Source organism: Fukomys damarensis, unplaced genomic scaffold (assembly GCF_012274545.1).
Source record: "Fukomys damarensis isolate Sample0158 unplaced genomic scaffold, DMR_v1.0_HiC HiC_scaffold_15, whole genome shotgun sequence".
In the NCBI taxonomy this organism is placed as follows: domain Eukaryota; kingdom Metazoa; phylum Chordata; class Mammalia; order Rodentia; family Bathyergidae; genus Fukomys; species Fukomys damarensis.
Window position 1 is genome coordinate 26,023,246 of NW_022900927.1, and position 16,788 is coordinate 26,040,033.

At 35.1% G+C, this 16,788-nt stretch overlaps 1 long non-coding RNA gene across 1 annotated transcript; it reads left to right on the forward strand.

Moving 5' to 3' along the window:
* Positions 1-604: 604 nt before the first annotated feature.
* Positions 605-12,555, forward strand: LOC104876494. Its single transcript, XR_784348.3, has 4 exons — positions 605-720; positions 3,151-3,348; positions 7,807-7,884; positions 12,451-12,555. It is a non-coding gene; the product is annotated as an uncharacterized LOC104876494 (long non-coding RNA).
* The last annotated feature ends 4,233 nt before the right edge of the window (positions 12,556-16,788 follow it).

The window sequence follows — 16,788 nt, forward strand, 5'->3', positions numbered from 1 at the left end:
GTTTTCTAAACATGTGATCCTATTAAATAACTGTATTAAATCAAATAATATTCTATTTTTAAAGATAAGTTTAATTAAGTTAATGTTTTAAATTGATTTTAATTTGTGCTATTTATTATATGAAAATTTATTGGCAGTGATCTACTATAAACCTTCTAAAGCCTTTATCCAAAACAACATGAATAAAAATATTACATCAAACCTTGTATAATTATTTGACAGAAACTTTTTTCCAAAGAGTGACATGGTCAGGCTCAAAATAGTGGTCCAGTAGTTATAAACTCTATCTATCTATCTATCTATCATCTATCTATCTATCTATCTATCTATCTATCTATCTCTATATATCTCTCTATATCTTTCTTGTTTAGTTATTTATTTACTTGTTTTTTGAGACAAAGTCTTGCTATGTAGTAAAGTGTTAACTTTGAATATCTATCTATCTCTATATATCTCTATATATCTTTCTTGTCTAGTTATTTATTTACTTGTTTTTTGAGACAAAGTCTTGCTATGTAGTAAAGTGTTAACTTTGAAAGCATAAATAATGAATTTACTCCTTTATTAAGAAATTTGTTCTGTTTTGCTTCACAGAGTTACACTTGTGATAATTTCATAAGCGATCTCTTCAATTGGAATGATACAGTCTCCACCCTTACTCTTCATGGTCGTCTTGTTAGGAATAAAGTTCCTCGCTCATAAAACAGTTGCGTGCTGCAGGTCAGTGGTTCTGCACTTTTCCTTGAATGGCAAGTTATTCTCCTTTCATATCAATAAATAACTTGTATAAGGAAAAATGAAAATCTCATTTTGTAGATATGATTGCAGAATTCACAAAGTTTGTCTTCTTTTCTCTAAGTCAAGTTCTCAGGCAGAGAGGATTCAGAGAAGAGGTCACTGTTCCGTTTTGCGCTTATTGTAAAAGGTTGTTCAGGAGACACTGCTCAGTTTTGTATTGTGATTCCCCTGGGAGTGTTCAGTAAGACGAGGTATACCAGTACCTTTCCTCACTCACAAGACAAAAAGGCAGTAAAACATTTCAGAGCTCCCCTTTGTCACATGATTGTTCAAAAATTCCATTTGCTTTTAAATCTAACACTCTTGTCGTTTGAAGTCAAAATATTTCAGATAGGCTTCACAATTATTGAACTGATTAATGTGATGAAAACTGCATTAAGCAGGCTCGTTTTTATTCTTCATTCTTCAAACACTCAACAAAATCTGTAATTTACCTTCTGACTCAAATATACTATTAAAAATTCTTTCTCAGTGACCCCCACCAAATTTCTGAATGCATCAGGGCAGTTAAGAAACCTCTCCATAGTTCACAGAGGGACTGAAAAGAATTTCAAAGTACACATCCATTATTTAATACTGTCAGCCATTTTTCTACCATCACTTAGAATCTTTTCCCCAATTATCATTACTAGAATGTCTGACACCAGTACATTATTATGAAGAAATTGATGTATGGTGACGTTAATTTACGAGGGAAGTGAGACCTCTTAGGAAGACAGTTGTTAAAAGGCCACTGTTAATACCAATGCCAAACAAGTTCCTCCAAGACAGAATTTATATTTGCAAAATCTTAAATTGTTTATTGCAGCTATCTGCAGCAGAAAAGCTTTCTTGAACTTCAACATAACTTGCAAGTCTTACATGCACTACAGTGTGGGATTTATTGGTAATCTGGCGAGAAGCTGTTGGTTTTGAGATTTTATATAGACCCCTTGTGCTGTGAGGGATGGCACCATCATTGTGTCATTTTATTTGCTATTTGAAAGTGAAACCTTTTCATTCTATCACTCTGTGTCTTGTAACAATTTTATTCTAAGTTTAAATGCTGGCATTATCCCCTCCCCCTTTTTTTTTCTGGGCAAGAACTTTTGCTGCCAAGTAAATTGCTTCCCAGACTTTTCAAAACAAGTCTTCTATTTCACTGGTTTTGACATTCCACTGGCTATTTAAAATAATCAACATCTTACTTCGAAAACAGACACAAACTTGGGTAAACTACTGGTGCCTTTGCAAGTCGTTTTTCACAGTTGATGCACAACGGGGTAGGGAGACTTGAATTATTGACTCACGTAAAATATGTTGATAAATAACCTTCATTCTAAAAATAGTGATTTTGTGCCCTTTACTACTGCAGTGAAATGACATGTACAATTTTAATCCTCCACCATAAACTTGGTCAAAATTGCTCCAAAATCCAGGCCTAGAATCTTTTTCTCTTGTCTTCAATAGTGACCGCACTAGAACTCAGATACTTTTATAGATCAGAAGTGCTAATGGAATGTAAAGCAAAATGGCATAAAAGGTAATTAAACAGAAGAAAGGCAAACACAAAAAATCTTCAAAATTTGTCAATTTATTTCTAACTTACATACATTTTATAACATTTTCCACAACAGGTGGGAGTGGTTAAAATGGTATCAAACAAGTCCTTAATTATAATGAAAAATTTCAATCTCCTCCCTGCAAACTCTTGTTGACTGTGTACATCTTAGTGAAAAACAAATATATCAATATACTGTTGGTCTTGCAATGCTGATGAAGGTGAGGAATGAAGAAAGAGACCTTAGGAAGAAAATCCCAAATATTCCATGAATTACTTAAGATGACACCACGCAAGGCTGGAAGGAAACTTATCTGTTACGCTTCCAGTTATTTTTGATTTGCACGATTTCCAATGAGATTCAGCTGAAATGTAGAAACACCCTTCTTAGAAAACCTACACTAGAAGGCAAGGAGAGTAGATACTAATTTTGGATCTTCAACCATCTCTGGATTACTTCTCTCATCCATAAACCTAGTAGATGGGAGGATAAGGGAATTTTACATTCTGAGATTTTATAATTGGCACCCTCTATCTTGAGAGGATGCCTAATGGGGCCAAATTTCTCTTTTTGTCGTAGCTGAGACTTTGAGAACCATTCCCCAGAATGCTGCACGGCGCCTTCTCAGTGAGGAAGCCTACCCTTCCAAATGGTGGTCTGCTGTCTGAAGAAATTAACGCTTTCTAGTTGAATACAGGGCAAGGGTTATAAGTAAAGTGTAATGGAAAATGTGGGAGAATATTATGGTGACATTACTTTTCTTCTCTACTGCTCTGCTTTGGGCTCCACATTCTGTGTTTTCACATTCTAGAAACGTTGTGGAGGAATCCTTACTTGAAGTAATGTCTTTCACGTGGCCCTCAGCGTGTTCATCTAGGGCAGCAGAATCGTGGCTCGCTCCTGCATTATTTCAGACCCGACAGCCTGGTAGGCAGCATCTGTTACCCTCCCGAACACTTCGTGGTTGGGGGGAAGCCAAGCAAGTGGTGCGTTCTTCACACAGCAGAAGGTGAGCTGTTGGCACTCAGATGGTAGACAATGCTATTGGAAATAATGCTGTGTACGAAAAGGAGTTAAAAATAAAATTGTATGCTACTCGAGTTATTTTTAAAGGCCATGATACAGCAAAAATGAATAACTACTGATCACAAGTCTCTCCTAGGTGTATGAACCAATAAAAGTAGGAGTTTTGAAGTTAAATTTCAGGCTATAAACTGACTTTTGAACATCAATTCACTCAGATTTGCCCTTTTAAAATGCCAGATTATTTATAGTCATTGACATGAGTAAAAACTGGAAAGTCACCTCATATATTTCTCTCTAAAATTGTATCTAACTTTTAAAATTAAGATTTTAATGGTGGAACTTTGATGATATTCAAGCAAGTTCAGTAACAGTGACTATATAGAAGCTGAGGAACAATAAATGTAATATCTTGTGAGCTTTGATATTCATTTGCCTAATTACTAGATGGAACTCCTATTCAGAGCTATAGCCTTATAATAGAATTATCATCAATAATTGTCACAATTTAAACCTAGGGATTGGAAGGTTAACAAAAGGATAAAGCTTAATCTGAAAAAAATAATAACAATAAAGAAAATCTTGGTTGTCAGCTATGATGGGCTTGAATTCTGGATTTCAATTCTGGCTCCTCTTCTTGCCTGCTGAACGACTAACTCATCACTCTCTCATCCTCAATATGCCTGTGTAGGTGTAATTAAACACCTCTCACTTTGGGTCATTGCTGAATTTGATCACATGTATCTAAATCGGTTAGCACTCTGGCATGTGCATTAGTGTGTGCGTTACGTTTATCTATTGCTTCTAAAGATGAATTTCTGCAGAAAAAGTCAGTATCCCATTAACTGTTGTATTCTTATTGCACAATGTTATGTGTGGCATATACTGGATTTTCTCCTGTCAAATTGGCAATTCACTTTTCTTTTTCTATCATTTTGGTTCCATAGACTTATTGTGTTCTTAAATCCAAGCACCTCCTATGTCTCCTACAGGTTTTTTTCCGTGAATTGAAATCAGTTCCTATTTCTAAGGCTATAGAGAAATACTATTTAGAAATAGGTTAATACTTGGTTCTCTAACCAGGAAAATTCAGAGTAGCTCAGCAGTTGGTCTCTAGCAAACTTTGGATTTACTCTCTTGGAAAACTATATTTAACAACTAACAATCTGCTAATTCTGCAAAGTGTGAACAAGAAGAATACACACTTACATACCAATACAGTTTGAATGATTATTTCTTTTTAGCATTTCCTTCATTATGAATCATGTATATGAAGTATAACACTTGGTTGCAGTTGTGTGAGGCTGTCGTAATCAGCCCCAGGTAGTATGAACTTGACACTTAGGAGCTTGGGTGTCAGTCTAAATGGTTTTGACTACAAAACTTAGTTGAAAGCTAGGATCCTCTTTCCTGTGTAATCCTACCATTTTGGAATGTCTACTTTCTTTGAATCTTTGCAAAGATTTTTTTAACTTTCATGGCCAGTGCTAGGGTTTGTTGCTACTGCTGTGGCTCTTGGGACTATTGTTACCAAAGAGAGAGGAACCATCTCTCCCATCCACTCTTTGTCCTGTCCTCAGGGTGCTTAGCTGTTGGTCTCTTGCAACTCTTAGGAACACAAACTGAAACCCAGCCCACTTGGATCTGTATTGCTAAACATGAATTTACAGGGATGTCTCAAACTTTAATTCATCACAGCAACGATCACACTGGAATTATCTTCTGTACCTGTAACTTCCACTCCAATATGAACAACTGGGCTCCAACCGTCTTCTCCGAATTTGCTTTACTTACTATTATACAAACATAGCAATTTCAAAATGGTTCACCTGTTCTGTTATGGCAAGCAACTTTATCAACTCAGATATAGCGCTTACATACAGTTCCTTTTGCCATTAGATTGACAGACCACTCAGTTCCAAATTTACTTAGATTATAACTTATCCCCTTCAGTTAAATTATATCATAACTTTGTAATACTGTTAGGCTATTTTGTTATATTCTGTATTTGGTCTTAAGAACCCCCTACTGACTAATGGTTTTCTTTTGTAGTTCTTGGGATTGAACCCAGAGCCTTTGCACTGAACTATACTAGCTTCCTTTTTATTTTATTTTTTATTGTGAGACAGGTTCTTGCCAAGTCCCTGAGTTGTTCAGGCTTGACTTGAACTTGCAGTCTTCCTCCCTTAGCCTCCCAGGAGTGCTAGGATTACAAGTGTATGCCACTATGTCTGGTTTAAATGATTTTTTGAAAATTTTACCTGTATTATGGTTCATACTTCATGTTAAAAAGCTCAATGACTGTAGTGGGAACACTATGTGTTGCTTTCATTCAGAGGATCATATACCCAAATTTCAAATTTGATTGCAATGCATTGAAATTACAAAAGATTGGCACATTAAGACAGTAGGAATATTGAGCCAGGGATTTAGCTTAGTGGTGCTGCCACCTGCCTTGCAGGCACAAGGGCCTGAGTTTGATCCCTGGTACAAAAAAAAAAAAAAAAAAAAAATCTCAATGAGTTTTGGTGAATGACTAATGCTATGTATCCATAATTATAGAATCATACAAAATAGTTCTCCAACTACAGGAGACCACTTGAACATCATCTATTTAACTCTCTTCCTCTCCCCTATATTTCCAGGCATCTCTGATATTTTCAATGTCTTTTTAGATTTGCCTTTACCAGAGTTACATATAAATGGAATTATGCTGTGTGTAGCCTTTCAGTTGGGCATTTTTCACTGAGCAATGAATGTTTAAGATTCATCCATATCTTTCTGTGGATCAGTAGCTAATTTATTTCTATTATTCAATATATTCTAACATAAGCTGTATCATATTTTGTTTTTCCATTCATCTCTTGAGGGCTATCTTGGGTACTTCCATATTTGGATTATGAGAAAAGATGTTGTAATCATTCCTATGTATGTTTTTATGTGAACTTAAGTCTTTACTAAATTTGAATCTTAAATATCCCCCAAAGACCCATATTAGTGAAGACTTGGTCCCGAAGATGGCACTCTTGGGGATGGTACAAAGTTTTAGGATATGGGAGCCTAGTTTGTCCTCAAAGGAGCCTGAGGGACTCCAGTTCCTTCCACTTTGGATTCTGGGCCTTAGGCAGTGGTTTTGATGTATCATGAATTTTTACCATCATGTTCTGTCACACTACCATCCTACAGCCTCTGAAGAGGGGAATTAATATAAACCTGTTAGGAAGGTGTCTAATAGTCCTCATATCAGGTGGGTAATTATCTGGGAATACCAGTATTAGAATCATTGGAAAGATGTGTTTTGCTTTGTAAGAAATTAGTAAATCGTCTTTCAAAGTGGCTGTATTCATTTTTACTCCTCACCAGTCATAAGAATTTCTGTTCTGATTCCTTACTAGCATTTGGTATTATCAGGTGTTTTATTTTGCTTTTAGTTGTGTTAATAAGTACGTATTGGTATCTCATCTTTGTTTTACTTTGTAATTCCCCGATGATGTGATGCTGAACAGTCTCTCATATGCTTTTTTTTTTCCCATCTGCATGTCTTCTTTAATGTGGTCTTTTCAAATTTGCCCATTCTAAAATTGGTTTGCTTTGTATTTTTGAGTTTTAAATTTCTTTACCTATTTCAAATACAGATTCATTATCAGATACATAGTCTCCAAATATTCTTATCCAGAGCCTGTCTTTCCATTATTTTGATAGTGTCTTTCACAAAGCAAAAAAAATAACTTTAAAGCAACTACAACTTTTCCTGGATTGTATCTTGGTATTGTATCTAAAAATATCAGTAAAACCCATGTCTCCTAAATATTTTACCCGATTTGCTCTAGAAGCTGTATAGATTTGTTAGGCATTTTGTGAGGGACTTGGCCAAAGAGTGAATGTTTAAACTGCAGGACAAAGGCTTGTAAGCTCTGTGAGGAGTGAATGGTTAAACACTAAGAAGTTTAGATTAGTAAGGCATGTTGAGTCTGTTCATTGTCCGCCCCCTTTCCCCAAGAAAACTGCCCAGCCCTGAGACGGGTCCTTGCTCAAACCACTTTGCTTCTACCTTTTTCCCTTACACTGATATTCTAAGTAAAAGCTTGAGAATTCTCAGCTTTGCTGCTTCTCCTGGGAGTCTTCTTAACTCTGGTGTTCTTGTCTGAGCAGCCCTTCTGATGCTCTCAAGGATTGAACTAAGGGTCACTTTTAAGTGGTTTTTCTTTCTCTACACCACCATGATTGCACACCGTGGCAACATTTAGGTCTGTGATGTATTTTTAAGGTACATGTGATGGAAAAGGTAAGGTTGTATGTATACCTCCCATTTTCATATGGACATTCAATTGATGAAATGTTTTCTTTTATTTTGTTGAACTGATTTTTCTATCTTTACATAGATCAGTTGACCACTCTTGGTATATTTATAGGGTTTTAACTTTATCATTGTGCTTATTTTCAGTTAAGAGAATACTCTTTTGATTGTGCAGCTTTGTAGTCGGTCCTGAAATCAGCTAATATGAATCCTTCAACTTGCAAGGTACCTTATTAGAAAATTATAAATAATTTCAATATATCCAGTACAGAATACTAATCTGAGCATAGGGTTTGGATCCTATGAACTAACTACAAGAGTTGTCCTTCCTTGAAGCAGACCCTGACTTTCTGTTATGTAATTTTGCTGTGGCCATAAGTGAAAGTCTGTTTTCTATTTTCACCTTGCCACTCTCCTCCTGATTTTCTGGAGTTGTAAACATTTTCAAACCTTATTTACTTTAAAACAAATTGCAATCCGTAGTACTTTCGTGAGGATATATGTTACCCTATGATTCCTATACATTTCTTTTTTTCTCCCTGAGAATAATCCTTATGCATTAAACTTAATCTTGTCAACTTGGTTGGCCGGAGAGCCTCCTGGGGAATTAGTAAATCAGTCATGCTGTGTGTCAGCATGGGTCACGAAGGAGAGACTCCGGCACTAGATGTGGTCTCTGGCCCCTTCCTCTCTGACGCTGCTCATGCTCCGCTTCTGAGTCACCACCGAATGAACAGCTTTATTCCTCCACGCCCTACCGCCATGGTATTTTTCCCTCGGAGCCAGCCCACCGTGGACTTAATCCCCTAAAACCATGAACCTAATTAAGTCTTCCCCCCCTTGAGTTGTGGATGTTGAATAGCGTTTGTCAGTGACAGGAAAGCTGGTTAATACACTCTACTTGGTTCTCCTCCATTTATTTATGCCTTAACTTATCAATTACTCTCATGACTCCACTGAATCTGTTCTTTCAGATATCACAGCCCCCCATTTTTATATCAAAATAGATACTTCTCTTGTTCATCTGTTGATATTGCTTTCTCTTTTCTTCTGGAAAATTTTCTCTCATCGACTTCCCTAACCCATTCTTCTCATCTTCAAGATCCTATTTGTCTTGCAATAAAGTGGATCCTTCCAAAATGCATCATTTATTTTTAGCTTTCAATATAAAACCTCTCCACCAATCCCTGTGCAGATAAAATGTGAGTAACTTGGCATGGTAATCCAAAAGAACTTTTGTGAGGTCTGCTTTCCTACCTCTCACTCTATCATCCTAAGCTTTAACCTTAGCATTACCTCTAATAAGAATGTCATGGTCTTTTATTCAATCTATGCCTTGGTGTATGTGTTATCATCAACAATGGGAGCTTTTCTTTTCTTTTCTTTTCTTTCTCTTTTTGTACTGGGGATTGAACTCAGGACCTTGCACTTGTGAGTCAGGCAGTGGCACCACTGAGCTAAATCTCCAGCCCAGTGGAAGCTTGTTTTAAACTATAATCTCACTCTTTCTGTCTTCATCTTCACATGGTTTTAGATTTGGATCAGGGATCTAGTCCTCTGAGAAATGTCCCTGTTTTAATTACTTCTCTTCTTTGATCTGACAATCCTCCTGTACAGACCTCTTTTAAAGCCCCCATCGAATCAATTTCGAGTTGTCTGTATGCATGTGGGCTGCAGCTTTGCAAACATTTCTGTGTTTTACCCTTCTATCATTAATATCATCATTCTTTAATCAGTGCTATACTGCATGCAATGTTAAGTGCTATAGGAATAAAAATGAAAAAGAACTACAATAGTTGCTAATCTCAAAAATTTGTTGTGCAGGATAAGAATTTGACAATTAATAAAAGTAGTAATAGTAATACTAATTCTATTAACGATGTAATAGTAATAATGAGAGGGAATAATTATGTCTGCTGCTCTTTACTGACAACTTCTATGTGTCACACACCTTGCTAATCCTTTTGCATGCATTATTTTTGCTGGACAAATGACAGGATCAATGATTGCTTTGTTTGTTTGACTTAAAAGTAATTATTGCAGGGCTGGGGATTTAGCTCAGTGGTTCTGCTGCCTGCCTTGCAGGCACAAGGTCCCAAGTTCAATCCCTGGTACCAAAAAGAAAAAAAAAAAAAAGTAATGACTGCATCATCCCACAGAGAAGGTTCTTTCCTGAACCTCATTAATATTATTTAGTTGCATTTTTTTACTCCTCTATACCCTCCAAAAGGCCTAAAAGTGGGAAAGGATGGGACAGGTTTTTTGGACAACGAGAAATCACCTCAGTTAAGGAATCCTTTCACACACATATTCACGTCTCATTTTCCTAACATTTCTCATACTTGTAGCCCTGTACTTTAGGCTGCTGTGACTTATTTCTGGAATTGGTCATGGTCTTTGTATGTAGCTGAGCATTCTTGATTGCCCCTTGAAAGCTTGATCTCCATGACATATTGCTGCTTCAAATCTTTTTTCTCACCCTCAACATAAAATTTTTTCACCTTATTGCCCTTTTGTAGTTCCTACTGCTAAACCCATACAGAAATGAAGATTTCATCAGGTTGCCAAATAACATTCCTCACCAAGAAATCCTAAACTCTGAAAAGGCACTTTTCACTTGTCTCTAAAGTGTCTTAGATAATTGACTATATATAATACTGTTACTTTTTTTTTTACTGTTTTTCTAATGAGACTTGTTCAAGCTTATAAGTAATTAAAATGTATATGATTTATTTATACAGAAACTTTTACTCATTTTCAACTTCCAATTTAATAAATTATCTTTTCTCACTTTGAAAAAAATAAAAATACTTACTAAGAAATTGTCAAGCAAGTATTATTTGACAATGTATACACTGTTTTTATCTCAATTATTTCGTCTTCACATGATAAGTTTTGCATTTCAGTATTTTATACTTAAATGCATACATTGTCTTGACATATCCTTTTCTATCCTACTTTGGATAAGAAGCAGAAAATTGACATTCTTCCAATTTAAATCTAGTCTTCTGGATTGTCTCCCAAATATACTTAGTTAAGAAATGTGGAAGTTTTAATCTGTCTCTTAACTCTCTTCTATATTCTTTCAAACTATGAACAAACTGCCATGTTGGATTACCTTCTACAACAAATCGCTCTACTAATTCAGTGAGTTTCCTTTTTAAGCATTTCTCACTAAAGTCTAGATTTTTATATTAAAGCTCCTAATTTGGTTTTCCAGTTCACTTTCTCACTGACTAAATATTTTCATGCAGCAAGCTGTTTTTAAAATAGCCTCTTGCTTATGTCTAAAGCTTTTTTCCTTTCTCTTATAGAGCCTAATTTGCTGACTTCATTCCCCATGACTTGTTTTCACAAACAGGCTACCGTATAAAGGTCAACAGCGAGATTCTAACATCTTGAAGCTGAGCACATGATTATCACTTAATGTATCTCCTTTTCCCCGATTCAAGCATAAAATAAACCTAGCATGGAGGTAGAATACAAGAATATTTTATTTTATGTATGGAACAAATGCATTTGCTAGGAATATGAGACTGAAATGCTTTTGTTCTTTGAATTATAGATGGCCAGAGTGGCTCCCTTGCACCACTCCCCCCATCCCAGACAGAACAAAACAGATATTTCCTGTAAAAAAACGCAGAATTTTAAAATAAAAAGATAGAGGGATGAAAGACATGCCAAGTAAATTATGATTGGTCCTGTCTGTCTTTAGACTGGCACGGAAGTCAGTAAAGTAGGCTGCTCTGTGCAGTTATGCCATTATGCTTACGTCCTGATCCGGAGGGACCACTGCTGAGAATTAAAGTGCCAGTCGCTTTCAGTGACTGTTGATTACTTTGCTGCTCTGCTGAGGACTTTGAATTACCATGTCAGCTCACAGGCATACTCCAATTCACTGGGCCCTACTTGAAGGCCTGTCTGGTTTTCTCAACCAGCCATTAAACAGATATACCCTAATATGGTTTTAAGCCACTATTGCTCTTCAATAAATTTAAGCCAAACACATAGAACTGGGAGTACATGGCCTGTATCAGTTGTCAAGGAAAATCTATATTACTCAGTTTTAAAAAAAAAAAAAAAGAAAAAGATACCCTAATGGACAATGAAAGTGTGAAGGCTATTTAACATATAGGAAACTAGACTTATACAATAAAAGTATTGCACTTTCAAATTTACTTCCTTTGGCTTGGTTTTCCCTTGGGAGATCAAAAGATTGGAATGAAATTAAAGTGATTAACTGCTGGGCTGAAATCATCTCACGTAATTCTTACTTTCTATTGTTTCTCAAAGTAATCTTTGCCCTTCATAGATGATATTTTTCTTCCCATATTCTATTCTTGGTTATCACTGCCTTATTTCTTACATACTTATTTCTTCCTTCACCTTGACAATTTCCCTAAATGTTTCTTCTCCCCTCTATTTCTTCATTGCTTTAAAATTTATTACAGGGGATAAAGTGTTTAAGGCAGAGATGACTTTGATTCTCTTCTATTTAGGGTACAGTAGCCAGTATGCCGATTTGTAACCCTTCAATGCCTATTGATCCATTTTTGGAATGCCTCTGATAGTGGGACATGGTGAAATATGTTCTCTTCAAATTCTTGAATTCCTTGAATTTTTCTAGGTAACATATAACTTCATGCAAATACTCAGAAAAATTCCAATCCTCGGAATAAATGAGTTAAACTTAAGTAGAAGAAATAATAACGAAAACTACTATTTTAATAAACATTCTACTCTATTCACTTACTTATTCATATTAATATTTTGTTACAATTTCTGTTACAGATGGGGACAGTCTCGCTCACAGACAGTCGGTATCACCAAATCTATACAACTAGAGGTACCATTTAAAGCCAGCTGCTTCCGCATCAGAATTCTTGCTTGTAACTACCACACCGAACTCATGGTTTAATAGTAATGGTGCCTGTACTATTGCAATCAGTCATTAAATATATCTTCCCATTTTAATTTCTCTTCTTGAAGCTTTTACACTGGTGCCTTCATTTAACTAATTCATTTGACAAATTCTTACTATGTGTTTACTATACATACACCAAGCTTTTGCCATTTTATGGATGAGGTGATGTCTAAGACAAATATGAGTATTACTTGTTATGTTCCACTTGTAACACTTCTGTTTTCATGCATGACACAGAGGAGTCATGTCTTCCTCTCCTAGCAGGTTTCCCATAGTCCGGATACTGCTGTTAGAGCATGAGCTGTATGAAAATTGGGCTCGTTATTTATGTTCTCTGCATCTCACTTTCCACATAAGGAAGATGTGTCTGCCTCTGATAATTGTGGGACCATTCATAAGTTAATTCATGTAAAGTCTTTAGAAAGGATCCATTTAGAAAGTATTCAGAAAGGCTTTGGTTTCTATTCTAGGTTCTGATGCTGTTCCCTGCCCACCCCCACCCCGAGGACTATTTTCGTAAGATTCCCTCAGTAATTATTTGTTGAATAGATGAACACAAAAAAAGGCATGCTACTTTCAGGACTGCTAAAGATAATATTATTCTTTCAAAGCTCTTTCTGCTTGACTAATTTTCTTTGATTTTTATCTCCTTTAGCACATAATGCTGATCACAGTCCTTACATTTGCCAAGGTCTGCCTTTGGCCCCTTAAAAGTGAGCTTTCATCATTAGTCAGCTAATGAACAAAAGTTCAGTCATTGCTGGAGAGACTTGAACTCAGAGAGGAAAAAGGTTATTCTTCTTATTGTAATGAATCTATTTATATTAGAACAGATCATTATGTTTTTGGTATGAAGTCTGTGATTTTTGTATAGTTAATTGAATTTTATTCATTTTCTTGCTTTTAAGCAAACATTTATTAGTCTCTTACTCATTCTGTTTGAAAAGGGATCTTTATTCCCCCATTAATATCCAAGATGACAAACTTAGTTATACTTATCTTTCACTGTAAGCAAGATCATATATTGTCCTTGCTTGATAATTTGAAGGGAACAAATTAAAACTTAGTTGAAATTAGTTAATTTTACAAATTCTCCAAAGTTTAAAGAACTCACTTATAAAAAATTCCAACCAAATCACATCTGGAGACATTCATTAAAGACTAACTCTCAAGGAGTCCATTCACATTTTTTATAGCACCCCAAAAAAGTACTAAGCGGTTAAATCCTTTATGACTATGATAGTTTCACATTGGATTTAAACCAAAATATGAATGAGTTGATGAATGTGAAAATTTTCAGCAAAGCATTTATAATTAAGCAAAAATATTTTGATAGATATGTATTACATATATTTATGTAATCAGGTATTTATTAAACATTTCCTATGCACCATACCAAGCACTCTGTGCTATGCACTAAGATGAAAGATCGTAATCTATCTTCCACTTTAAAAGAGCTTTCTGAATAGTTCAGGGTGATGGACATACAAACTGGTGGATTTTCTTTTTATTAAAGAAATAGTAAGAACAAAGATAGTCACAATATGTGATGAAAGCACCAAATCAGCCTTGTGGCATTAGATCAAGAATCCTTTTTGAAAGAGGTAATGCCAAAACAAAGTCTTAGAAGATGACAAAGGTTACCCAGACTAAAGGTAGAACGAAAACAGCCAGCCACGGAAATAAAAAGACATGGGGCTGAGAAGTTGCTTAGAGTGTCAATAGATTTGAAGTGGTTCTGTATTGCTTGAGTATAAGATTTATGATGAGTAGCAGGAGGTCAGTTTTAATAGGTAAAGGTTAAATTACCACCACTTTTTTCCTTTTTTTTATGTCTTGTTAATGAAATCTAGCTTTAGCCTCAAAGGTGAAGGGCTTTATACTTTACTTGGTCAGATTAACATTTAGATAGATCACTCCAGGGATTGTGAGGAGACTGGATTTGAGAAATCCAAGACTGGATATAGAAGGCCAGTAGGAAGCTGTAGTTAGAAAAGAAAAAGAGTTTGAAATCAGGCTGAGGAATTAAGGTGTGTGGGGGGGAATTGGGAAGTATTTAGGATCTGAAAGCAATGGGACTCTACATTTGCATAGATTAAGAGGATAAGTCAAAGATGAATCTAAGTGATGCAAATGATTAGATAATAATACACCAAATATTTTATATCATCCCTTTTAAATTACAAACACACAACATATTTCTAAATCCTGCCTATTACAACAAAACAAAAAGAAAACAACACAACAATAAATATGTCATAATAAGCAAAATACAATTGCAGAGCAGCTGTTTTGGGGGGAAGGTCTAAGATAAGTGAAAACACAAACTGAATATGCACTTTATGAATAGCTTAGGCAGAAAAAGTAGTCCTTTTGTAAAACTACACATGAATATATCCTTAGATACTTGAAACTAAGGCATGAATTAGATGGGTATTTTATGCTCTTTTTCTGGAAGGCTTGTGTACAATAAAGCCAGAATGTCTAGTCTTGGTTCTATATTTTTTGCTGCATTGACAAACTATAGAAAATAAATAGCACACAGGATTTTAATGTAATTTCATGGTGGCTACAGAGACCTAGCCTGAGGATTTGTATATTGTTTGTGTTCATTTTTTATTGCTGTTCCTTGTTCCAAGGCCCCTTAATTAAATGCTACTTTCTTATGGTTGAGGGTTCCAGCTATGCATTATCTTTTGCTGTTGAAATGACAATTAACACATTACATTTTTCATCTAGGAATAGTTGATATTTTACTTACTTGTTGTAAATTTCAGTAGTCCTCAACTACACAGATAAGGAAGAAGAAGCCAGAGACACTATTGGACAAGAAGTGAGGGAAAGGAGAAGTGAACCAAGGTCTTTAGTAAGTGGTGACATAGGTCCTAACACTGCCTAACATGTGAGGGAAAGGAGAAGTGAACCAAGGTCTTTAGTAAGTGGTGACATAGGTCCTAACACTGCCTCTGAAAACCTTGCCTGGTAATCCTTGGGCACAGAGAACCATACCAAAATAAAAACATAAAACAAAAACAATTATATAATCTCTACTCATTTTTGTTATAATTTATCACTCATTTTGTGTTTTTAATATTAATACATGTATTTAAAATTAGGGGAAAATAGAAATTAAATACATTCAGTGCTTACACTGTACCTCACACATGACTTGTGCACAGAAAGTAGCAAAGGCTTTGGAATCATATGGAATTGGGGTTTGATCATAGCATTTCCTCTTTTCTGGCTACAGAGCTCAGAAAATAACTAACCCTTCTGAGTTGTAGGCTTATCACTATAAGGTTAACTTTTGTAAGGGATAAATATACTGCTCCAAAAATACATGCATAAACCAGAAAACCTATAATATAATTCCTCTATATTTTTTTTCCTGGATTATTTCACAAATATGAATCTATGAAACAATCAGTGCTATATTTAAAAAAAACCTATTTAATCATTGAGCTAAGACTGAGAGATTAAATAATACTAATAACATTATATTATTATAATGAAGCTGAAGCAAAATTTACATTGCAAAATAATTCCTCAAAAGTATTTTCTTTCTACTGTAATATGAATTAAAATATTTATTAAAAATAGTAAGTCATACTTATGGAATATTTATGAGTCTAGCATTTTGTTTAATATTTTACATATATATCTATAATTTAATTCTAAATCTTTTAAATTAAGAAGAATTTTACCCCTATTTTACAATTTTCTCTAAACTGATGTTTGGAGAAGTTACTGAACCTGATCAAAGTTGAATATTGAGAAAGTAATTCAGGATGCTAAGTAGATTCATATTTTAAAACATGTAGGTATCTTATGTAATCATTCTATTTTGTCAGTTCATGTTTAAGACTTGTAAACACTCTTAAAAACAAAAACTACAAAATTACAGTTCAAAATTGTTGCCCAAAGATTGGGACCTTATATGCTTTGTCTAATTCAGAATGTTAACTGCAAGCAATATAAACACTGGTTCCAACTCATCAAAGCAGCAAAATAAACTTATGGAAACAATACTGGGTAATTCTTTACCCATTTGGATGGCTAAAGAAGTGGAAATCCCCAATAGTAAAGTTGATAAAGCAAAATCCATAGTCAACAAAGGAAACCAGCTCAGAAACGATCTGGTTGCCTTACATGCTAAAAGCTGGCTTGCACAGGAAGGGATTTGGCTACCTCCTGCATGGCTGGAC